Genomic DNA, 25,444 nt, shown 5'->3' with positions numbered 1-25,444 from the left:
CCATTCTTTCCCTCATGTAAATAAGAATAAGGGAATAGAGCAGATTTGGTGTGAGATGATCAACACAATCATTGCCTTCAAATTCCTATATTTCTGTCATGTGGAAAAAATGCACAGATTTGTTCCTAGTGTCTCCAGAGGCTACATTTTCTTATCCTGTCAAGTACGTGCACACTTTATATAGTGATTATAAATAATCAATGAGTTGGCATATTCAAAGCACTAGCTCAGATATGTAACATCATATTTAAAATCTTAGAAGCTATAGAGGCATTGATCTGGCCTCCATCAAATTATTTCTAATTTTTAAATTATGGAATACATAATATATTTTAAAAATGTATAAAACATATAGGAAAAATTTTCTTTTAGCTTACTATTTATATAAGTATGTATAATCATATATTGTTTATATTTGCCTATTTTTGTCCTTTCCATAAATGGAATAATTTGGTTTCTTTCACTCAATATTATGTTTTTTTTTTTTTTTTCTTTTAAAGAGGGAGGAAGGGAAGGAAAGACAGAGAGAAGGAAGGAAGGATGGAAGGAAGAAAGGGAAACATCTTTAAACATTTTCTTGTTTTATTGTATTTTGTTTGTTTGTTACATGGGCTGGGGCCGGGAATCGAACCGAGGTCCTCCGGCATAGCAGGCAAGCACTTTGCTCGCTGAGCCACCGCGGCCCGCCCCACAATATTATGTTTTTGACATTCATTCATGTTGATACTTGTGGCCATTGGGCATTCTTTGTCACTGTTTTATGGTAAAGAGCCACATGTTCTTATTCAGTATCTTTAGGGCTTTTTATTTGGAATGCACAATGTTTTCAATTTTAGAAAGGAATATTGTTGAATATATTATCTATTGTATGATACTAACAGTGAGTTCAGAGGATACACACCATATTCAAACACACTGATATTTTGACAAGTGAAATGGATGTGGATATTCATACCAAGTGGGATACATAAAGATTTTTAAATAGCCACATGCCAGTTCTTGAGAGGTTTTGCCACAAAATGAGTCAATTGAATCTGTACAAAATAGCTTTCAGTGATGTTTGGATTTCAGGATTGCAGATAAGGGATTGTGGATTTATACTGTATTGTGGAATTCCATCATAGTGTATTTAAGTATTCTAATGTTGATGGGCATTTGGGTTTGTTGCCAGCTTTTACCATTCCTTTTTCAAAGGATATTTTTTATCTCACATGGAACTTTTTATTCTCACTAGAATACATAAATGACATTTGAATAAATATAGCATAGCCTCCTTTATTGCTTACTTGTTCTTTAAAAAGGTTTTCCACTTGCAAGTTGGAGAAATATTCTGAGACCATCATTTCACTAAGGAGAGCATCTCTATAATAAGAATAATTTACCATTCCTTTATTCTATTATTGCTATTTTAGTAATAGCCCAGACTTCATTAGTTCGGCAGAAATGGCTGGGGAACTGCAAGTTTGTTTCCTATTCCATCTATATCCAGTTAAGTTATATAAAGCTTAAAAATGAAATAGCAATAAATGAGGTCAGATGTTCAAGCTTGAATAGTCTTTTCCTCTTTTATCTTTAATAAAAAACTTTAATAATATAAATACTACTATGAACATCATGTACAGCCTCCTGGTATACCTGTTCAAGTATCATTAGGCTATGTATCAAGAAGGGGAGTTGTTTGCTGGCTGACTGATTAGTGCATTAGTTCATATCCTCCCAGAAGCAGATGTCAAAATGGAATTAGCTGTGTAAGAGATTTATTGGGAAGGGAGCAGGAGAAATCAGGAAGGTCTTCAGATTATGATGCAGACCTGACATGGGAGGAAGAAAAGAGGGAATAAAGGATGATTAAGGTAAGAAGAGTTTCAGACCTCAGCAAAGTACCAAGAGAGTTTCAACCATGCCAATGAGGAATCCACGAACCAAAGCTGCCCATTGGAGGAGTCCTGTGTTTCTCTGAAATGGGCCTGGCTTGGTGCTCATTTGTTAACTGGCAACAGCCTGTATAAGTGTGGACTTTGTACAAACATGGTAGCACACCCAGGAAACCAGTAGCTGGGTCATTACACAAATGTACTGCCCACCACAGGAGGTCTGAGTGGTGCATCTTCATGCCTGCCACAGTGTTCCTTTTGTGCTACACATGGCTGTTTTTCCACACAAGTCCAGTGAGCTGATCCTCCTTGGTTTCCATGGGCCGCTCTTATTCAGGGGAAACCTCGAAGAGAGAGGTAAGTGGAATGAAATACCCACCCCTTTGCCACAGTTAGTATCAAGGTGGCAATTAGTATTCATCCTTACCCTTCTCCACTATCCATTCTGAATTCCTCTTCTTTCACATTGACAAGTTTTTATGTGACCCAAACCTTCACTCCTAAGATGTCTGTGACTTTGATAAGGACACCCTTCAAAGGCCAAGATTGCGGCATGTATCCATCACAGTTACAATTGTGAAAGGAGTACCACAAGGCACCCAAGTGTATCACCCAGGTTGCACATGTATTGCTTCCTGTTCCTCTTGTGTGAAAGCAGCCTTACCTTGAGAATGGGCTTTGTCTGGGAAAATGGATTCGATGTCCAGCTATCATCACTGATTGGTATTTTCCCATCTGCTCTGATCATCTAAAATACTTAATTTATCTGTCTCAAGTTATAGAGTTCCAAATTCTATCTCAATAATAATAGTTGATTATCTCCATTATGTACATGAGAAAAGTGAGGCTGAGAGAAATTTAGTGACTCAGTCACGGTCACAGACTTGTAAGACTGCAGAACTTAAGCTCCTTGACTCAGAATCTTAAGTTTTCTAAGTTACAGATGTTTTATGTGAGCTGGCCCATATAACTGAAAGTTTCAAAATATTACTACAGAACCTTTACTTGCTTTGCATAAGGACACATATTAATGGCAGAATATCAGTCACCTATGAAATAATTATGGACCAAAGATTGCCAAACAAAAAGAAGGAAACTATGTGGCTATTTAAAATTGAGTAAGGTGTCTCTATCTAGGACTCAATTTATTTATTTTTACTAAAGAGTACAATTACCTTTGATTGCAGTTATCTTCTCTCTATTCAGTGAAATGTAGTTACTTTTGAAGGCAGGAATTGTGATTGTTATATCTTTCCATTCTTCTTGACTACAGGTACTGGTATGTAGTAGTACCTGCTGCATTCATGGTTGAATGAATGATGCTGAGAAGTATCAGAATATAGTTATGCTATTCTACCCTCCTGGTCAGCTTTCTCAATGCCTGCTTCATGTCCTTGTTCCTAAGGCTATAAATGAAAGGTGGTTAAGCATAGGGTTAACTACCATATAGATGACAGTAATCCCATGGTCCTTTGTCACTGTGTAGGTGGGCAAGGGGTGAATTCACACATATGATGGTCCTATAGAATAATGCCACAACTATGAAATCATGACACTAGTGATGAGCAATCTGAGGATGAAATTAAGCAAAAAAATTTCATAGACAGTAGCAACTAAAGGAATCAAATATCTAGGAATAAATCTAACCGAGGATGTAAAGGGCTTGCACACAGAAAATTATAAAACATTGTTAAAAGAAATTAAAGAAGGCTTAAAAAAATGGAAAGATGTTCCATGTTCATGGATTGGAAGGATAACAATCATTACGATGTCAGCACTACCTGAATCAATTTATAGATTCAGTACAATGCCAGTCAAAATTGCCACAAGCAGAAATGGAAAAGCTAATCATTAAATTTATATGAGAGGGTAAGAATAGCTCAAGTCATCTTGAAAAAAGAATGAAGTTGGAGGATTCACACATCCTATCCTTAACATGTATTTCAAAAGCACAGTAATCAAGACAGCATGGTACTAGCACAAGGACAGGCACATAGATAAATGGAATAGAACAGAGAGGTCAGAGATCAACCCTCACGTTTATTACAATCTGATTTTTGACAAAGTGGCAAAGACTACCCTATTGGGAAAGAATAGTCTCTTCACCAAATGGTGCTGGGAAAACTGGATATAAATATGCAAAAATAGAGGAGGACCCCAATCTCACACCATATACAACAATAAACTCAAAATAGATCAGTGACCTAAATGTAAGAACCAGGGCCATAAAACTTCTAGAAGAAAATGTAGGGAGGCATCTTCAAGATCTTGTGGTAGGCAATGGTTTACATTTTACATCCAAAACACAAGCAAGAAAAGAAAAAGAAAATAGATAAATGGGACCTTCTCAAAATTAAAAACTTTCATGCATCAAAGAACTTTGTCGAGAAAGTGAAAAGAAAACTTACTCAACGGGGGAAAATATTTGGAAATCCCATATAAGTCATAATATCCAGAATATATGAAGAGATCCTACAACACAACAAGAAAAAGAGAAACAACCCAATTACAATATGGGCAAAAGGCTTGAATAGGCATTTCTCCAGAGAGGAATACAGATGGACCAAAAGTGCTTGCATGATTAATGATGATGATGCCCATCATCACTGCTACTAGGGAAATGCAAATCAAAACCACGAGATATCATTTCATACCTATTAGAATGGCTACTGTTAAAAAAAGAAGAAAGCTACAAGTGTTAGAAAGGTTGTAGATAAAGAAGAACACTCATTCACTGCTGGTGGGAATGTAAAAAGGAGCAACTGCTGTCGATGATTGGGTGGTTCCTTAAAAAGTTAAGTACAGACTTGGCATATGATCCAGCAATCCTGCTACTGGATATATACCCAGAAGAACTGAAACTGGGTTACCAACAGAATACCACACACTGCTGTTCATAGTGGAATTATTCACAATTGCCAAAAGATGGAAGCAAACCAAGTGTCCATCAGCTGATGAATGGGTAAACAAAATGTGGTATATATATGCAATGAAATATTGTTCAGATATAAAAAGAAATCAAGTACTGATGTAATGACAACGTGTATATCATATGGTATTGAAGACATCATGGGCCAGACTCTGTGATAGATGCTGGGGGATACACCAATGAACTAAAAAGAACACCTGACTCTACTTTCACAGAGCTGACTGGCTAGTGTAGAAACCGTTTGTTCAGCTTTTCCAGGGTCATGGAGGTAGCAAGTAGAAGGAAAAATTTTAGAGGATCGTATGGTAGCCCATGACGAATTCTGGGATCTGTCCTGTAACTACTTATTGAAGAGTCCTTTTGAAAACTATTGCTTTTTTATTTCTTTGCCTTGTATGTGTGTTATACTATACAATAAAAAAGTTTTAAAATAATGCAATTTTAACCACAATCTATCTTCTGGCAACCTTCAGTCTAGATTCTAATTCTATGAGTTTGCCTGTTAAAATTAGTTAATAACAGTGAGATCATACATTATTTGTCTTCTTATGACTGATTCATTTCACTCAACATGATATCTTAAAAAATGAAATTTTAGGATATGTGTATTATTAGCATGAAACTTAAAAGGTAAAACAGGACTTGTACAGCATAGTGAACCCTATTGTAGATGATGTACAAGTATAAGAACGTTCTTTCATGGGTTATAACAAATGTATAATTCTAATACAAGGTAGTAATAATAGAGTGGTATATGGGAAGATACACTTAATGTAAATAATGTACTATATAGAGAACTATTTTAATAATCTTTCATCTGTTGTGACAAAGATAACTACTGTTAAAAAATACAAGTATAAAAAGGTGCTATCATCAATAGTAACAAATGAAAATGTTGGTGATGGGGTGGTCCATGGGAATCCTGTATGTTATCCGTGATTGTTTTGTAAACACACAACTTCTTTAATTAAAAAAAAAAAAGATTTCTCAATTTCTAACACTCTGGTATGGGACCTGGGTGTGCTGATAGAGTTGAAAAGTATGGCTGTGTGTTAGTTAGATTCAGTTGTCAACTTGGCCAGGTGAGCATACCTATTTCTGTTGCTGCAGACACAAACCAATGGTACGTGAATCTCATCTATTGCTAATTACATCTGCAGTCGGCTAGGAGGTGTGTCTGCTGCAATGAGTGACGTTTGACTTAATTGGCTGGTGCTTAAATGAGAGAACGCAATGTAGCACAGCCTAGCAGCTTGGCATTCCTCATCTCAGCACTTGCAGCTCAGCCCGGGCCCTTGGAGATGGAGAAAGAAATCACCCCGGGGAAAGTTGTTGGAACCCAGGGGCCTGGAGAGAAGACCAGCAGAGACCATCCTGTGCCTTCCACGTAAGAAAGAACCTCAGTGGAAAGTTAGCTGCCTTTCCTCTGAAGAACCAACAAAATTGGCTTTTTTTTAATTAAAAGCCAATCTGTCTCTGGTGTGTTGCATTCCGGCAGCTAGCAAACTAGAACAGGCTGCTTACTCAGGAAAGAGATGATGGCTTCCAGGGTGGTCACTGGAGGGTGTAGCCATCTTCTCCTCAACCTCAGTGATCCTTGTTATTAGGGGAGAAATGGGGGCTGGACAAATAGGTGAAACTCTTTTATCAGGCAAAGAAGGAAAAATCCGCAGACTTGATGTGGGGGGTAATAGGCTTTGTTAACCTTAGGAGTTGTGTGTATGAGTGTCATCTCAGCCCCTTCTCTTATTACCTTTAGAAAAGTAGTCTTTCAGTGTATCCCCAGTCATTGAAAACATGAAGCTCTTTCTTATCCCCAGCTACCGTACTAGCTCTTCATGTTTCATTGAATGATATGGAGGAAATATCTGGACCAAAGTGATTGCATTTCACATTATCTCACCCCAAGGAGATAGGCAATCTTTCAATCCACCATCACCAGGGAGCTCCTTAAAGAGGGAGGTTTGGGAGAGGAGTTAGAGAGACCTTGAAACTCTGGATTCCAGGTTGACAATTTTCTTTGGATGTATGAAAATTGGCAGCTTGTTATCATGTGATTTTGGAGGTGATTAAGGCAGGTCATAGAGAGGGTTTGGGCCAGGGATGGTTTCTGGGCTCTTAGGGGAAGAATGTGTAGCACCTGAAAAGGATCCAGGGCTGACAGTTATGGTTCCTGGATTCTACTTTGTCAGTGAGTGAGTGCCCCTTAGGGCAAACTCTGCCTCTTTGAGGTTTAGTTAGTTGTGTATAAGATGGGTTTAGTAGAACCTATATACCAGAGGTGGCTGACTGGAGAATTACAAAAATTCATGGATGAGAATATTTTCATATAATCATATTATATTTTCATATAATCATATGTGCCACTTTATAGGTAGGCCTGCAAGTGCATTGTCCTTGTTTTTGTTGATGAAGGAATCAAGGCTCAGTCCAATTAAATAACTTGCCCAAAGTCATTTAGCTAGGAATCTCTGGACTTAGAATTCAAATCCAGGGTTGTCTTGCTCTTAAATTCCACATTTATTCCACATAGTTGTGCAACAACTACACTCATGAAGTGCCTCTTATGCTCCCATCACTTTCTTCTCTGAGGTACTAGCCCATCCCTGGATAGTCTACAAACCCAGCTATCTCCATGACCCTGGTAAAGCTGAACAAACTGTTTCTACACTAGCCAGTCTGCTCTGTGAAAATAGGGTTAGGTGTTCTTTTTTAGTTCATTGGTGTAACCCCCAGCATCTATCACAGAATCTGGTCCATGATGTCTTCAATACCATTTGTTAAGTTAATATATGAACGTACCAGACATAGAATTCCTTTTCAATATTTTTGAAAAATTTAAAAAGTAATTCCAAAATGAAATCAGATGTTGTTGCTGTGTTACCAAAACAATAATTATATTTATAATGTATTTAAAGCCTTAAGATAAGGGAATAAATCTGGTCAGCAATAGCAAACAGAGAGACCTAAAGATGTCTATATATAGTCTGATTGACGGTCGCCATTTTATCAACTAGCTTCTTAGAATGAGAAAGCTGGTAAACATTCTGAGATTTTGCCTTTAATTATATCACTCCTTTGCTTAAAACCTTCAATTTATTCACTAATTCAGCACAATATTAGATGCTAGGAATAAGGAAATCAATCACACTAAGCCCTCATTCTCACAGTCTAGTGCAGAGGGAGGCATGTAATCATACAATTATTGGATTTTATGTCATAACAATTTTTTTCTCTTTTTACCTTTACTGACAGTCTTCATTTTTATACTCTTCTCCACACCTCCCTCTCCTGCCTTTTCCTGTCTGCCTATAGTGCTCTCCTTAGTATTTCTTGCAGAGTTGGTCTCTTGGTCACAAATCCTCTCAGTAATTGCCTGAAAATATTTTAATCTCCACCTCATTTTTGAAGGACAATTTTGCTGGATATAGAATTCTTGGTTGGTAATTTTTCTCTTCTATAATCTTAAATATATCATAGCACTTCCTTCTTGCCTCCATGATTTCTGCTCAGAAATCCACACATAGTCTTTTTGAGCTTCCCTTGTAAGTGATGGATTGCTTTTCTCTTGCTGCTTTCAAGATTCTCTCTTTCTCTTTGACATCTGACAACTGATTAGTGTCTTGGAGGATGTATATTTGGATCTGTTCTGCTTGGGGTACTCTACACTTCTTGGATCTGTAATTTTTTGTCTATCTTAAGACTTGGGAAATTTTGGTGATTATTTCCTCCATTAGTCTTTCTCCTTTTCCCTTCTTTTCTGTTTCTGGGACACCCACAACACGTATATTCATATGCTTTATGTTGTCATTCAGTTCCTTCAGATCCTGCTTATATTCTTCCATGTTTTACCTTTATTTTCTTTTGTGTGTTGGATTTCAGATATCCAGTCTTCTACTTCACCAATCCTTTCTTCTGCCTCTATAAATATATTTTTATAGATTTCCATTGTTTTTTTTAATCTCTTCTGTTATGCCTTTCATTCCTATTAGTTCTGCAATTTGTTTTTTCAGTCTTTTGAGTTCTTTTTGTTCACCCAATGTCTTCTTTATATCCTCCCTCAACTCATTGGTTTAATCTTTGAGATTTTCCATGTCTACTTGAACATCCTGAATTAGTTGTTTCAACTCCTATATCTCATATTAATTGTTGGTTTATTCCTTTGACTGTTATATCTTCAATTTTCCTTCTATGACTCAATGATTTTTGCTGGCATGTAGGCATTTGATTTTCTTAGTTCATTCTGTAGGTTATTTTCACTCTTTTACCTAGGATCTTCTTGCTGGATGGCTTTGTTTTCTATCTTTTCTTTGACAGCCCGTGTAACTTATTGTAGACCTCTAACATAGGTTTTGTTTAACTGATCAGAAGTTTTCAGTTCTTGTTTTTCAATTTCTTGTCCTGCCTACATGGTACCTTTTTTTCAGGAGAGTCTCCCAAGATATTATAGACCCCAGTCAGATTTTCGCAGACTGGATTTGCCTCCTTTCAGAAGGTAAGAGTTGCCAGCATCAGTTTTCCCTTGGGGTGAGACCCAACAGGTTGTCAGACTTTCCTGTGAAGCCTCTAAACTCTGTGCTTTTCCTGTTTTGCCCAACAGGTGGCACTTGTCTGCTGTGGCTTCCCACCATTGTAAAGTGAGGTCTTGTCTTTAATTTCAGCAGACAGCCGAAAAACAGCCAGGGCATCTTTGAGACAGAGGTGAAGTTGTAGGTTGGCATTAATTGCTTTAGTTTTCTAGTCCCTGGGTCCTGAGTTCCTTCAAGGATGGACTCTGCTTGAGCTAGGCCCCACCTTTCTCTTGGGGGAAGTACAGCCTTTAGGGAATTAAGTCCTTTAACCTGATTAATTACCTTGTCTCTCAGACATGCTTAATTCTGCCCTTGTCTGGGGCAGTGCTGGAGCCTGAAAAGGCTTCAGGTTCTATTTAATGAGTTGTTAAGTTCTAGAAAAAAGTGAAAAAAAAAAGCCTTTTCAGAGTGATGGAGGGGAGGGCTGTTCCTCAGGTTTGTCAATCAAGAGCTTAATTTGGTATGTGGCTCTGTGTATCTCCAGGGTTTATGTGCCCCCTTTTCTTTGGGTTGAGCCCTTTCCCATATTTTGTGCTCTCTGACTCAAAAAGTTTTTTTTTTCCCATCAACTCTGCCCCCCACTCTGCATGAGCAAAAACTCCTAGTGCCTTTAGTTCTTATTCCAGGTTTATCTGTTCTGGGGGCCTATTTTCAGTAGTCAGAATTTGTTAATTAATTCTGCAGTTGGAGTGTAGTTGAGCTAAGCTCTTGATGCTGGTGAATTCTGTTTCCTTTCCCCTTGGGTAACTAACCTGCCTTGCCTCTGGGGGGGGGGGTGCCAGCCCCCACAGCTTGGGGTACTTAGAGTTCCGTGTGGGGTCTCAGCTGGTCCACCTGGTCCAGACCAGTGTACTCTGTGTGTCTGTCTGGTCACTAACATAACCCTAGCAGTTGTTCTGTACTGTTCCTGGCTATCTACTAGCTGCTTTGGAGGAAGAACTAAATTCCATACCTCACTAAGTTGCCATCTTGCCCTATCTCCAAGAATTGACATCTTAACAATATTTAATTTTTCAGTTCATGAATGCAGAATGTACTTCTGCTTGTTTAGGTCTTCTTTGATTTCTATAAGCAATGTTTTGCAGTTTCTGTGTACCATCCTTTATATCCTTTGTTAAATTTATTCCTATACATTTGATTCTTTCAGTTGCTATTGAAAATGGATTTTTCTCTTTTTAAATTTTTATTTATTTAATTTTTTTTAACATATGATCATTCCATTCTACATACATAATCAGTAATTCACAATATCATCACATAGTTGCATATTCATCTTCATGATCATTTCTTAGAACATTTGCATCAATTCAAAAAAGAAATAAAAAGCAGGAAAAAATAAAACAAAAACAGAAAAAAATTATACATACCATTACCCTTACCCTTCCCTTTCATTGATCACCAGCATTTCAATCTAAATTTATTTATTTATTTATTTATTTATTTTTTATTTTTTTTTTTAAAGAGAGAGGGAGGAAGGGAAGGAAAGACAGAGAAGGAAGGAAGGATGGAAGGAAGGAAGGGAGGAAGAAAGGGAAACATTTTTAAACATTTTCTTGTTTTATTATATTTTGTTTGTTTGTTTGTTTTTTACATGGGCTGGGGCCGGGAATCGAACCGGGGTCCTCCGGCACGGCAGGCAAGCACTCTTGCCCGCTGAGCCACTGCGGCCCGCCACAATCTAAATTTATTTTAACATTTGTTCCCCCTATTACTTATTTTTATTCCATATATTCTATTCATCTGTTGACAAGGTAGATAAAAGGAGCATCAGACACAAGGTTTTCACAATCACACAGTCACATTGTGAAAGCTATATCATTATACAATCATCATCAAGAAACATGGCTACAGGAACACAGCTCTACATTTTCAGGCAGTTCCCTCCAGCCTCTCCATTACATCTTGAATGACAAGGTGATATCGACTCAGTGTGTAAGAATAACCCCCAGGATAACCTCTAGACTCTGTTTGGAATCTCTCAGCCATTGACACTTTGCCTCATTTCACTCTTCCTCCTTTTGGTTGAGAAGGTTTTCTCAATCCCTTGATGCTGAGTCTCAGCTCATTCTAGGATTTCTGTCCCACATTGGCAGGAAGGTCCACACCCCTGAGAGTCATGTCCCATGCAGGCAGGGGAAGAGTGGTGAGTTTGCTTGTTATGTTGGCTGGAGAGAGAGGCCACATCTGAGTAACAAAAGAGGTTCGCTTGGGGGTGACTCTTAGGCCTAATTTTAAGTAGGCTTGACCTATCCTTTGTGGGGTTAAGTTTCGTATGAACAAACCCAAAGACTGGGGGCTCAGCCTGTAGCTTTGGTTGTCCACACTGCTTGTGAGAATATCAAGAATTCAACTTGGGGAAGTTGAATTTTCCCCTGTTCTCACCATTTCCCCAACAGGGACTTTACAAATACATTTTTATTCACTGAACAAAACACTCTGGGATTTATTGGGGCATTACCCTACATAAGTTATATTAGGAAATGCACTAGTCAAAATATAAATTTTGTACTAAATAAGCATTTTTTGCTTTACTCTCACACATAAGTTGAAATTTTAAAATATTAATTACCATCTATTTTCAGCACCCTGCAGTAATGACATTCCTTTGTTCTTCCTCATGCAAAAACATTTTTAAATTTTGTACATTTGGTCACTATCATTATATATTCTAGGCATTCCTAGAGTATACCATCTCAGTCTTTATCATCCATCTTTCCTTCTGATTTCATTTATGCCCCCAGCCCTCCTCCCTCTGTCATTCTCACATTCAGCTTCATTCAGTGTTTTAACATAATTGTATTAGAGTTAGATAGTATTGTGCTGTCCATTTCTGGGTTTTTGTATTCAGTTCTGTTGCACAATCTGTATCCCTTCAGCTCCAGTTACCCAGTATCTTACCTTATTTCTATCTCCTGATGGTCTCTGTTACCAGTGAAATTCTCCAAGTTTATTCTCTAATATCAGTTCATATCAGTGAGACCATACAGTATTTGCCCTTTTGTTTCTGGCTAATCTCTCTTAGTATAATGTCTTTAAGGTCCATCCATGTTGTTACATACTTCATAACTTTATTCTGTCTTACAGCTGCATAATATTCCATCGTATGTATATACCGTACTTTGTTTAGCCACTTGTCTGTTGATGAACATTTTGGCTGTTTCCATCTCTTTGCAATTGTAAATAATGCTGCTATAAACATTGGTTTGCAAATGTCCGTTTGTGTCCTTCCCTCATGTCCTTTGAATAGATACCTAGCAATGGTATTGCCAGGTCATATGGCAATTCTCTAGCTTTTTGAGGAACCACCAAACTGCCTTCCACAGCAGTTGCACCATTTGATATTCCCACCAACAGTGGTTAAGTGTGCCTCTTTCTCAACATCCTCTCCAGCACTTGTCATTTTTCTGTTTTATTGATAATGGCCATTCTGGTGGGTGTGAGATGATATCTCATTGTGGTTTTGATTTGAATTTCTCTAATGGCCAGGGAAGTTGAGCATTTCTTCATGTGCCTTTTGGTCCTTTGTATTTCCTCTTCTGAGAAGTGTCTGTTCAAGTCTTTTGGCCATTTTGTAATTGGATTGACTATCTTTTTGTTGTTGAGTCGAACAATCTCTTTATAAATTCTCGATAGTAGACCTTTATCTGATATGTAGTTTCCAAATATTGTCTCCCATTGTATAGGCTGTCTTCTTACTTTCTTGATGAAGTTCTTTGATGTGCAAAAGTGTTTAATTTTGAGGAGTTCCCATTTGTTTATTTATTTTTACAATGCTCTTGCTTTGGGTGTATGGTCTATAAAACTGCCTACAGTAGAAGATTTATAAGATGTTTCCCTACATTTTCTTCTAACAGTTTTATGGTCTTAGATCCAATGTTTAGGTCTTTGATCCATTTTGAATTAACTTTTGTACAGGGTGTGAGATATGGATCTTCTTTCATTCTTTTGCATATGGATATCCAGTTCTCTAGACACCATTTATTGAAGAGACTGTTCTGTCCCAGGTGAGTTGGCTTGACTGTCTTATCAAAGATCAATTGTCCATAGACGAGAGGGTCTATATCTGAACACTCTATTCGATTCCTTTGGTCAATATATCTATCTTTATGCCAGTACCATGCTGTTTTGACCACTGTGGCTTCATAATATGCCTTAAAGTCAGGTAGCATGAGACATCTGACTTCATTTTTTCCCTCCGGATTCTTTTAGCTATTCGGGGCACCCTGCCCTTCCAGATAAATTTGCTTATTGGTTTTTCTATTTCTGAAAGGTAAGTTGTTGGGATTTTAATTGGTATTGCATTGAATTTGTAAAGCAATTTAAGTAGAATTGACATCTTAACTATATTTAGTCTTCCACTCCATGAACACGGTATGCCTTTCCTTCTATTTAGGTCTTCTGTGATTTCTTTTAACAATTTCTTATAATTTTCTTCATATAGGTCTTTTGTCTCTTTAGTTAAATTTATTCCTAAATATTTTATTCTTTGGTTGCAATTATAAATGGAATTCGTTTCTTGATTTCCCCCTCAGATTGTTCATTACGAGTGTATAGAATCACTACAGATTTTTGAGTGTTAATCTTGTAACCTGCCACTTTGCTGTACTCATTTATTAGCTCTAGTAGTTTGGCTGTGGATTTTTCGGGGTTTTCAACATATAGTATCATATCATGTGCAAATAGTGAGACTTGGTTGTTCATGCCTTTCTAGGAATTTGTCCATTTCATCTCCATTGATGTATTTATTAGCATAAAGTTGTTCATAGTATCCTGTCATTTCTTCCTTTATTTCTGTGGGGTCAGTGGTTATGTCTCCTCTTCCATTTTTAATTTTATTTATTTGCATCCTCTTCTTCTTTTTGTCAGTCTTGCTAAGGGTCCATTAATCTTATTGATTTTCTCATAAAACCAGCTTCTTGTTTTATTGATTTTCTCAATTGTTTTCATGTTCTCAATTTCATTTATTTCTGCTCTAATCTTCATTATATTTCTTTCCTTTTGCTTGCTTTGTGGTTCGTTTGCTCTTCTTTCTCTACTGCTTCTAAGTGGACAGTTAATTCCTTGATTTTTGCCCTTTCTTCTATTTTGATATAGGCATTTAGGGCAATAAATTTCCCTCTTAGCACTGCCTTGGCTGTGTCCCATAAGTTTTGATATATTGTGTTTTCATTTTCATTTGCCTCAAGCTATTTACTGATTTCTCTTGTAATTTCTTCCTTGGCCCACTGATTGTTTAAGAGTGTGTAGTTGAGCCTCCACCTATTTGTGAATTTTCTGGCACACTTCCTATTATTGATTTCCACCTTCATTCCTTTATGATCTGAGAAAGTGTTTTGTATGATTTCAATCTTTTTAAATGTATTGAAACTTGCTTTGTCACCCAGCATATGGTCTGTCCTTGAGTTTGCTGTTCTTTCTCCAGTTCTTCCAAATGGACAGTTAATTCCTGAATTTTTGCCCTTTCTTCTTTTTTGATATAGGCATTTAGGGCAATAAATTTACCTCTTAGCACTGCTTTTGCTGTGTCCCATAAGTTTTGATATGTTGTGTTTTCATTTTCATTCACCTCGAGATATTTACTGATTTCTCTTGTAATTTCTTCCTTGACCCACTGGTTGTTTAAGAGTGTGTTGTTGAGCCTCCACATACTTGTGAATTTTCTGGTGCTCTGCCTATTATTGATTTCCAACTTCATTCCTTTATGATCTGAGAAAGTGTTTTGTATGATTTCAATCTTTTAAAATTTGTTGAGGTTTGCTTTGTGACCCAGCATATGGTCTATCTTTGAGAATGATCCATGAACACTTGAGAAAAAGGTGTATCCTGCTGTTGTGGGGTGTAATGTTCTATAATATCTGTTAAGTCTAGCTCATTTATTGTATTATTCAAATTCTGTGTTTCTTTATTGATCCTCATCTAGATGTTCTGTCCATTGATGACAGTGGGGAATTGAGGTTTCCAACTATTATGATAGATGTGTCTATTTCTCTTTTTAGTGTTTCCACATATATCTTGGAGCATTCTGGTTTGGTGCATAAATATTTGTGATTGTTATGTGTTCGTTCTGAATTGTCTCTTTTGTTAATACATAGTGTCTTTCTTTGTCTCTTTTAACTGTTTTGCATTTGAAGTATAATTTGTTGGATTTTCGTATAGCTACTCCCGCTCTTTTCTGATTGTTATTTGCATGAAATATCTTTTCCCAACCTTTCACTTTCAACCTATGTTTATCCTTGGGTCTAAGTTGTGTTTCCTGTAGACAGCATATAGATGAGTCCTGTTTTTAAATCCATTCTGCCAGTCTATGTCTTTTGATTGGGGAGTTTAATCCATTAACATTTACTGTTTTTACTGTATGGGTATTACTTTCTTCTACCATTTTGCCTTTTGGATTGTGTATGTCATATCTAATTTTCCTTCTTTTTACCTTTACTCATAGTCTTCCTTTCTATACCTCTTTCTTCTTCCTTTTCATATCAGTCTCTAGTGCTCCCTTTAATATTTCTTGCAGAGCTGGTCTCTTGGTCACAAATTCTCTCAGTGATGTTTTGTCTGAAAATGTTTTAATTTCTCCCTTGTTTTTGAAGGACAATTTTGCTGGATGTAGAATTCTTGGTTGGCAGTTTTTATCTTTTGGTAATTGAAGTACATCATTCCACTGTCTTCTCACCTCCATGGTTTCTGCTGAGAAATCTGCACAGTCTTATTGGGCTTCCATGTATGTGATGGATTGCTTTTCTCTTGCTGCTTTCAAGATTCTCTCTTTCTCTTTGACCTCTAACATTCTGATTAGTAAGTGTCTTGGAGTACATCTATTTGGATATATTCTTTTAGGGGTATGCTGCACTTCTTGGATCTGTAATTTTAAGTCTTTCATAAGAGTTGGGAAATTTTCAGTGATAATTTCTTCCATTAGTTTTTTCCCTCCTTTTCCCTTCTCTTCTCCTTCTGGTACACTCACAACACGTATATTCATGTGCTTCATATTGTCATTCAGTTCCCTGAGTCTCTGCTCATATTTTTCCATTTTTTTCCCCTATAGTTTCTGTTTCTTGTCGGATTTCAGATGTTCTGTCCTCCAGTTCACTAATCCTATGTTCTGCCTCTCGAAATCTACCATTGTAGGTTTCCATTGTTTTTTCATCTCTTCTACTGTGCCTTTCATTCCCTTAAATTCTGTGATTTGTTTTTTCAGACTTTTGATTTCTTCTTTTTGTTCATTCTTTGCCTTCTTTATATCCTCCTTCAATTCATTGTTTGGTTTTGATGAGGTTTTCCATGTCTGTTCTTATATTCCATGCCTGTTCATATATAAATTTACCTCTTTCTTTCTGATTTTGATGCTTTTTATGTATTTTTCTTGCCTATCTGCTCTTGTTTAGAACTTCTAGCACTATGTTGAATGTGATAGCAGCCATTCTTGTCTTGCTCCATTCTTAGAGGAAAGGCTTGTAGCCTTTCACAATTAAGAATGATGTTATGTGTGGGTTTTTTTTTTTTTGTGTGTATACCCTTAATCATGTTGAGGAAGCTTTCTTTTATTCCTATATTTTGAAGTTTTTAAATCAATAAAGGAGGCTGGATTTTTCCAAATGCCTTTTCCACATTAATTGAATTGATTGTGTGGTTTTTCCCTTCAATTTTTTAATGAGGTGTATTATATTCAATTATTTTCTTGTGTTGAAACATCCTTGCATGCTTGGGGTAAAACCAACTTAATCATGGTGTGCAACTCTTTTGCTGTGTTCTTGTATTCAATTTCCAAATATTTTGTTGAGGATTTTTGCATCTTTATTCATTAGAAGAATTGGTCTGTGATTTTCTTTTCTTGTAGTATCTTTATCTGGCTTTGCTATTAGAGTGATATTGGTTTCATAGAATGAATTAGGTAGTGTTCCTTCCTCTTCAATGTTGTGGTAGAGTTTGAACAGTATTGGTATTAATTCTTCTTGGAGTGATGGAAAGATTCACCTGTGAGTCTGTCTGGTCCTGGACTTTGCTTTGTTCTGAGGTTTTAGATGATTGATTTAATCTCTTTACTTGTAATTGGTCTGTTGAGGTCTCCTGTTTCCTTTAGAGTCTATGTAGGTTGTGTGTTTCTAGGAAATCACCATTTCATCTAAGTTTTCTAATTTTTGGACAACAGTTGTTCATAATTTCCTCTTATGAACCTGCTTATTCTGTGAGATAAGTACTGAGGTCTCTCTTTTCATTTCTGATTTTATGTATTTGCATATTCTTTTTTTTTCTTCTTCTTCAGTCTAGCTAAGGCTTTGTAATTGTTCAAAAATCTATTGTAAAGAAAAATTTAGAAATAACAATTACCACTCCAGAATAGATGTGATTTATATCAGAGCTTACAATCTAGCAACTTTTACAACATACCTTCCCCTGATAACAAATGTGCTCAAATTCAATTCTCAGAGTTTATAGTTGGTCAATATTAGTGAGGCATTATAATATTTTCTTTTTGCTTCTGGCTTATTTTACTTAACATAGTGTCTTCAAGTTTTATTCACCTACTTGCGTGCCTCACAACTTCATTCCTTCTTGTAGCCATACAGTGTTCCATTATATATACCCATCACAGTTCCCCTTTCTGTTACCCAGTTGATGTACCCTTAGGCCACCTCCATCCATTGTGAATTGCAAATACTGCCAACATAAACACAGTTTGCAAATGTCCATTCATGTCCCAGCTCTCAGTTCCTTCATGCATACATGTAACAATGTGGTTGCAGGATCATATGATAACCCCACCCCCAGCCTCCTGTAGAGGAGGGCACTACATTGCCCTCTGGAGGGGCTGCACCACTCTTGTACATCTCTCTCTCCTCCTTTTCTCCAGCGCCCATATCTCTCTGTTCATTTTGAACAGTTTTATTCACATACCATATGTCATGGTTAGGGACAGGTGTCAATTTGGCCAAGTTGTGGTACCTGTTCATCTGATTGGGCAAGTGCTGGCCTGTCTGTTGCAATGAGGACATTTCATAGGATTAGGTCATGATCACGTTAGCTACATCCACAGCTGATTCCATTTGTAATCAGCCAAAGGGGAGTGTCTTCTGCAATTAGTGATGCTAAATGCAATCATGAGAAGCCTTTTAAGGAGGACTCAGAGGAGACAGGTTGCATTCCTGCTTTGGCTGGTGAGCCTCTCCTGTGGAGTTCATCCAGGCCATCCATTGGAGTCATCGGCTTCAGAGCCTGCCCTGTGGATTTTGGACTCTGCGTTCCTACAGTCACGTGAGACACTTTCATAAATTTTATATTTGCAAGTGTTCCCTGTTGATTCTGTTTCTCTAGAGAACCCTAACTAATACACCATACAATGCAACCTAAGTAAAAAAATCAATGGTTCCTGGTATAATAACATAGCCATGCATTCACCAACACAGTCTATATGAGGACATTTCCTTTTCTTCTGCAAAGTATCCTATATGGGTCCCCATGTCCCTGTGTATTGATATTTAGCTTTGTCATCTTGCCTTTGTTACATTCAATAGAAGCATATTACAATGTTACTGTTAACTGTAGTCCTTAGTTTGCATTGATTGTATATTTTCAATATACAATCGCATTTTCAACAGTGCAATGTTGAGATTCATTTATTTCCCTCATGCAAAAACATTCTTATATTGTTCACTCTAGACTTCACTAAGTTACACTATCATAGTCTTTATTCATTATCTTTCCTTCTGGAGTCATACATGCCCCCAGCCCTCCTCACTCAACCATATTCACACTCACCTTCATTTAGTGTACTTACAATATTGTGCTGCCATCAGATAGTATTGTGCTATCCATTTTTGGATCTTTACAGTCAATCCAGCTTGAACATTCTGTACTCCTTCATCATCAAATGCTCAATCTCTACCCTCTTTCTACCACCTTATAACCTGTGTTCTCAACTTTAACTTTCAAAATTCTCTCATTAATATGAATCCATCTTAGTGAGACTATACAGTTATTGACTTTTGTTTCTGGCTAATTTCACTCAAAATAAGGTCCTCAAGATTTATACACATTGTTGTGTGTGTCTTGACTTTATTCTGTCTTATGGCTGCATAATATTCTATCATATGTGTATACCACAGTTTGTTCATTGACTTGTCCTTCCATGGACATTTGGTCTGTTTCCATCTCTTGGCAATCGTAAATAATGCTGCTATAAATATCACTGCAGAAATATCTGTCCATCCTTGCATTCAGATCCTTGGAATATATACCTCGTAACGTGATTGATGGATTATATGGCAATTCTATATTTAGCTTCCTGAATAACTGCCCATCTGTCTTCCAGAGCGGTTATGTCATTTTGCATTTCCACCAACAGTGAACAAGTGTGCCTCTTTCTCCACATCATCTCTAGCACTTATAGTTTTCTGTTTTTTGCGTAATGGGCTTTCTTCTTCTTCTTCTTTTTTTTTAATGTAGGCTTTAGGGTTATAAATTTCCCTCTCAGTACTGCTTTATCCAATAAGTTCTTTTTTTTAACTTTTTCATTTTAATTTAAATAAAATGATCATCTCATCTTATTAACGACACAAGAGTTCTAAACAGGAAAAAAACAGTATGTAACACAAACAGGTCAGAACATAAAATACTGCTATTTGGGAACTCCATGCTTTGAAATCATTGACTTTTTCAACTACAGGCAGAGATAAAGCTGAAGCCACTCATTGCTCTTTCTCGCCCCCTTGAGATGGTGATCCAAAGGACTCTAATGAGCACTATCCCTAGAGGGAAGCTTCCTGTGGCTCCATGTTAGAGTAGCAACCAGAGGCCCTCCCTCTGACAATTTCACTCTGTCTCAAAGCTGTAGCAAGAACATGCCCACCTACTCAAAGTCTGATATCAAAATTGTCCTTGGGTCCTGGTGCTCAGAAAACAGAATAAGAAGCTAGATGGTAACAAAAGCCTGCCCTTTAAAATCAATTACTGAAAAAAATGGGTGTTGGCTACCAGAGCCTAGTGTTGCCTTCTCAGAGCTGAGTCCATGATACTACCACTGGGAAGGAAGATGCTAATAGAAACGTCAAAGGGTGTAGAAGTGGTTGGTGTGCAGATTCACAGTTTGTATTAAAACTGCTCAAGAATGGAGTTAAGACCACAGAAGATCCTCCAATGAAAAGAAAACAGAAAAACAAACAAAGGAAGAAAAACAAACAGAAAATAACACAACCAAACAAACCTGGATGAGACATAAGAGCTCTTGGGTATGGACTGCCAGGGCTACTCCTCACCACCTCCAGAACAAGTGATTTATGAAACCTCAGCCATTTCCCCAGCCCCACCCTTGGAGGGTGGGCCATGACATCACTGTGCCTGTCACTCTGCATTCCAGGCAGGAGCTTTGGAGCTGGTAGGTGCTGGGCTAGGCTGAGAACCTCCCTAGGATCAAAAGGAACCAAAGCGGTGATAGACAATGCTGCTCCAAACTCAGCCAGCATGGGACCTGGCTGCTTCTTCCTTTCCTCCCCACAAGCCAGCTGACAAAGTGTCCAGAAAAATCCATCAAATGTAAAATGAGCTCAGACACCTGTACGGACCAAGAGACCCCAGAAACATTTATTTTCTAAAACAAAACAAGTTCCCACAGAAAACAGAAACCAACAACAAACACACCCCTAAATAGAATAAGCAACATTGCCTTAAGCAGAGGAGAGAGTTGGTGGAAGAAACTTATGACATTCCGCGTGGACCTGAATAGCTACAAAGACCATCCTCCAAACAACTCTGTTTAGGACACAGCAAGTGGGAAGAGGCCAGAGGTAGAGGGGACTGAGAATAGTTGAGAGGTTTAGCCTCAGTAATGGCTCTGGTAAAATCCCATGAGGGCCTGTGGCAGCCCCACCTGTGCTTGTGGTCTGGCTAACAAGGTGGGAGAGAGCAAGGCCACACTGGATCAGGGTGTCCAGGGCCTTCTATACACTTGGATTGTCAAAGCTGATACCTTTAGAAGACATAGGCTTCTGGCTAATGATGTTGCTGGCAGGTGCAAGGCGACTGGAAGGCTGGCCGAGGAACCCTTGGGAAGGAGTCACAGGATAGGCAGATCCTGTCTGTCCCAAATTATGTGGAGGCTGAGGGCCAGAGTCCTGTGGTCTTTGCTGAGGCTGGCTGTTTGCTGCTATGGAAAAATTCTGGGTCTGAGTGCCTTCAGCATCAACAGAGGGGAATACAGAGCTGCTATTGCCTGCAACCATGCCAGTATTGAAGAGTGGAAGATTGTGGCCTGAAGCTGTTGTTGGGTGGTGGGGGTTGCAGTTGGTGTGGGTGTAGCAGAAGAGAGCACTTGGCTGCTCTGGAGCTGTTAGGAGATTTGCTATATCTTCTGCAAGGCGCCTGAGGTCACCCTGCGTGGTTGATGGAAAATTGGGCCAGGCAGAGAGTAGGTTCTGCTCCTCATAAGCCACTCCTTCCTTCTCGGAGATAGTTGATGATATTGTCAGTCTTTTTAGCAGTGAGGTACCTGTTGTCTATGAGCAGGTTGTTGAAGCTCTAGTTGGCTGGAGAGTTCCCCCTCTCCCTTCCTCCACAGAGCCTACTCACTCCCTTTCCTGTAAGATGGGGTCATCTTGGCTGCCTGTCTGGCAATCTCCTCATGTTCCTTCTCTGGGCACTCATTCTTGTAGCGCTCATAATTGTTGGCCACCCGCACCATGGTGTCTGCATGGGGCATATTGTGATGATTTTTTGGGTTCCAAATATGATGTTGACTGTGCAGGTACAGTGAATTTGTTGATGCTGGTCATGACAATAGCAAAAGAAGACTCTTCCTTGCTAACATCCTTCAAAGCTTATGATAGGACACTTCTGCATTGAGGAAGAGCAAGTCTATTACCATGTCCAGGTCTCACACCTTCTGCCCCAAAGATTCAGCATAATCTTTAGTTTGCTTGTTGGCGACCATCAGGAAATAATAGATGGGCCTCTCAGCATCAAAGCATCACTGTATTTCCTCAAAATATTGACGATAAAAAGCTATTCGGTAAACTGAGCCTCACATTTCAGATATTCTTTTCCATGAGACTGACTTTCTGGACCTGAAGGGCCTCATCCCTCAAAGCTATCTCTGTAATGGTCAAAGTAAGAGTCATCCTTCCTCCTGCAATAGTCATCCATTTGCAAGTATCAGTCATAAGAGCTTTCTCTCCTGTACATGAGTCTTTAATGTCTTGGGATCTGTTGGGTACAGGGTCCTGATGACTCCAAAACTCCCTAGAGTCTCCTAGATCCCAAAAGTCCCTGAGGTCCCTCATGTTCTGTGTATCGCACAAACTTCTGTCTCTGTGGTTCTGAAGGTCTCTACCATCTCTGTGGTCCTGCAAATCGTGGGGGTCTTTCATGTCTCTGCCATCACTGGGCTCTCTCCTTATTCTTCCTCTAATTTGGAGCCATCATATCTTGTGTCACAGCTCTCTCCAAAGCCTTATGGATCCTTTCATATGGGGTTCGGTCTTGATGGAACCATATTCACATTTCTTTTCTTTTTTTGCCTTATTAATATCTTTTGAACATTGGAGATGGCCAGTCTGTTTTTCTCTCTCAAATGAGTCTTTGCTCCTGGCAAGAAATCATTAGCTACTTCTTGTGGGAAAGGCTGCTGGCATCCAAGGTCCCTCTGTCACCTGGGAATGCCCATGGTGATGTCTGTTGGCTCTTTTCTGCTTGTTCTGATTTCAAATCTCATAAGATTTTTAAATTATTTTTATTTTGTTTTATTTTTATTTTTTAAACAGTTTTATTCACATACTATGCAATCCATCCAAAGTGTACAATCTGTGGCTGTTGGTGTGATCACAGTTTTGTACATTTATCACCCCAATCAATTTGAGAACACTTTCATTGTTCCAAAAAGAAAAATCTATACCCTTTATATCTTCTTATTATTGACACTTAGTATTGGTATTGTAAATTTGTTATAATTGATGAAAGAATATTATAATATTGTTGTTAACTATAGTTTATAATTTGCATTAGGTCTATTTTCCCCCATATATCCTCACGGTGTGAAGTGATAGCTCATTGTGGTTTCCAGCCTTCTTTTCTTTTCTCTCAAATTGCTCACAAAGCTTTAACCTCATATTTCTTTACACTGTTCTCTAAACACATTCCAATATATATTGCCTTTACATGGCTGGGTGGTTTCTGCTATATGAAGTGTTCGCCATATTTGCTTACCTTCTGTGTCTTCGTCTGGGTAAATTTAGTACATTACTCAGGATGATCTTAGATCACTTCCTCCAAGAAGTCTTCCCCAAATACCTTCCAAACCCATACAAATTTCATTTCTTTGGGCAGATATAGTTCATGATGTACTCTCTGAGTACGGAACATATTCAGGCTTATAGAAGTGTTCCTTTGGTATAGCTTTATTCCATTTTATGGCTGTCAATCAATTGAGGATGGCAGAAACTCTTTTCATGGATTCTGCATTCCTAGACATACTTGACATGGAATGAACATATATTTGGTGAAGGTCTTTGATAGAAACCTAGTGTTCTGACTACCAGACCAGTGCTCTTTCTGCTAGCCGGCACCACCTCTCATAGCATCTTTGGGTGGAAAGAGGAAAATGAGCAGGAGGGAAGGATAACCTGGAAATCTGTAAGGTCATTTCCTAGTTTATGAAACTTCATCATTTTATTCTTTCTATGAATGTATTCTATCCCTTAATTTCCTCAAACCCTTCTTCATATCCTTGTTCCGCAGACCGTAGATGAAAGGGTTCAGCATGGGTGTCACCACCGTGTACATAACTGTGGCCACCCGGTCCTTCACTACCGAGTACATGAACAGAGGCCTGAAGTAGACATAGATGACACTGCTATAGAACAAGGTCACTACAGTGAGATGGGAGCCACAGGTAGAGAAAGCCTTCCTCTTCCCGGCTGCAGAGGGAATTCTGAGCACAAAGATGACAATCCTCAGGTAGGAGAAGAGGATGCACAGAAAAGGGGTCATGATGAACAGCCAGAGTCTCAGTCATGACTACAATCTGGCTGGTAGAGGTGTCAGAGCAGGACAACTTTAGCACAGGTTGGGTTTCACAGAAAAAATGCTTAATGATGTGAGAAGCACAGAAAGACTGATGAGACATGAGCAGCACCCAGAGTAGGGAGTGCAAGTGTGAGACTGTGCAAGAACCTAGTAACATGAGGAGGCAACACCGCAGGTCCATGACCACATTGTAGTGGAAGGGTTTACAGATGGCCACCAGCCGATCTATGGCCATGGAGGCCAGCAGGTAACTATCAGTGTTTCCAAAGGCCATGAAGAAGTACATCTGGACCAGGCAGCCCACATCGGAGATAGCCTTTGTCTCTGAGAGTAAAGTCACCAGCATCTTGGGCACAATGACTGTTGTGAAGCAGATATCCATGAAGGACAAGTTGCTGAGAAAAAAGTACACGGGGTTATGGAGCCGAGAGTCAGAGTGGATGGCCAGGATGATGAGGATGTTTCCCACTATGGTAACCAGGTACATGGTGAAGAAAACAGCAAAGAGGGGTCTCTGCAGCTGAGGGTTGGAGGAGAGGCCCAGGAGGATGAACTCTGTGGTGGTGCTGCTATAGTTCTTTCTCTCCATGTCTTTGGACTTCCTGGATGGGTTAGGAGAAGCATGGAGTGAATACAAAGGGCAATTTTGTCAAGACAGCTTCTTTCCTATCCTCTAGCCTATGAAATTTCCTTTTGCTAATTGTCCTGATTTTTAAGAATATATACGTTAAGAAACTGCAGAGAAACTGATAGGGAGTAAAATCTAAGAGGGGAAAGTTGAAAAATTATAGGTTGCATACTGAATTAGATACCAGAGGTTTCCCACATGTTCTTAGGGATTTCTAAGTGGCTTCATTTGTCTAAATTCTCTGCAATTCTCTTTCTAAGGATTCTTCTTAGGTTGTTCATGATTTCTTAGCCTGTTTTTTGTCCCTTGGGAAGAGGCTGCTTGGTCTTTCTTTTAATGAGAATGTTTTCATACCAGGCACCCCATAACTCTACCACTGCTTATAACTCTGTGGGAGCAGAGGGTGAAGATGGGACAAAATGAGAATCAAACC

General features: G+C 38.5%; 2 pseudogenes; both read right to left on the bottom strand.

Moving 5' to 3' along the window:
• Window positions 1–21,186: 21,186 nt before the first annotated feature.
• Window positions 21,187–22,544, bottom strand: LOC143659941 (nuclear receptor coactivator 5 pseudogene; annotated as a pseudogene).
• A 1,491-nt stretch (window positions 22,545–24,035) lies between these two features.
• On the bottom strand, window positions 24,036–25,063 carry LOC143659951 (olfactory receptor 1L4-like; annotated as a pseudogene).
• Between the last annotated feature and the right edge of the window lie 381 nt (window positions 25,064–25,444).

This window comes from Tamandua tetradactyla, chromosome 2, assembly GCF_023851605.1.
Source record: "Tamandua tetradactyla isolate mTamTet1 chromosome 2, mTamTet1.pri, whole genome shotgun sequence".
NCBI lineage: Eukaryota > Metazoa > Chordata > Mammalia > Pilosa > Myrmecophagidae > Tamandua > Tamandua tetradactyla.
This window is presented reverse-complemented; position numbering and strand designations above follow the sequence as displayed.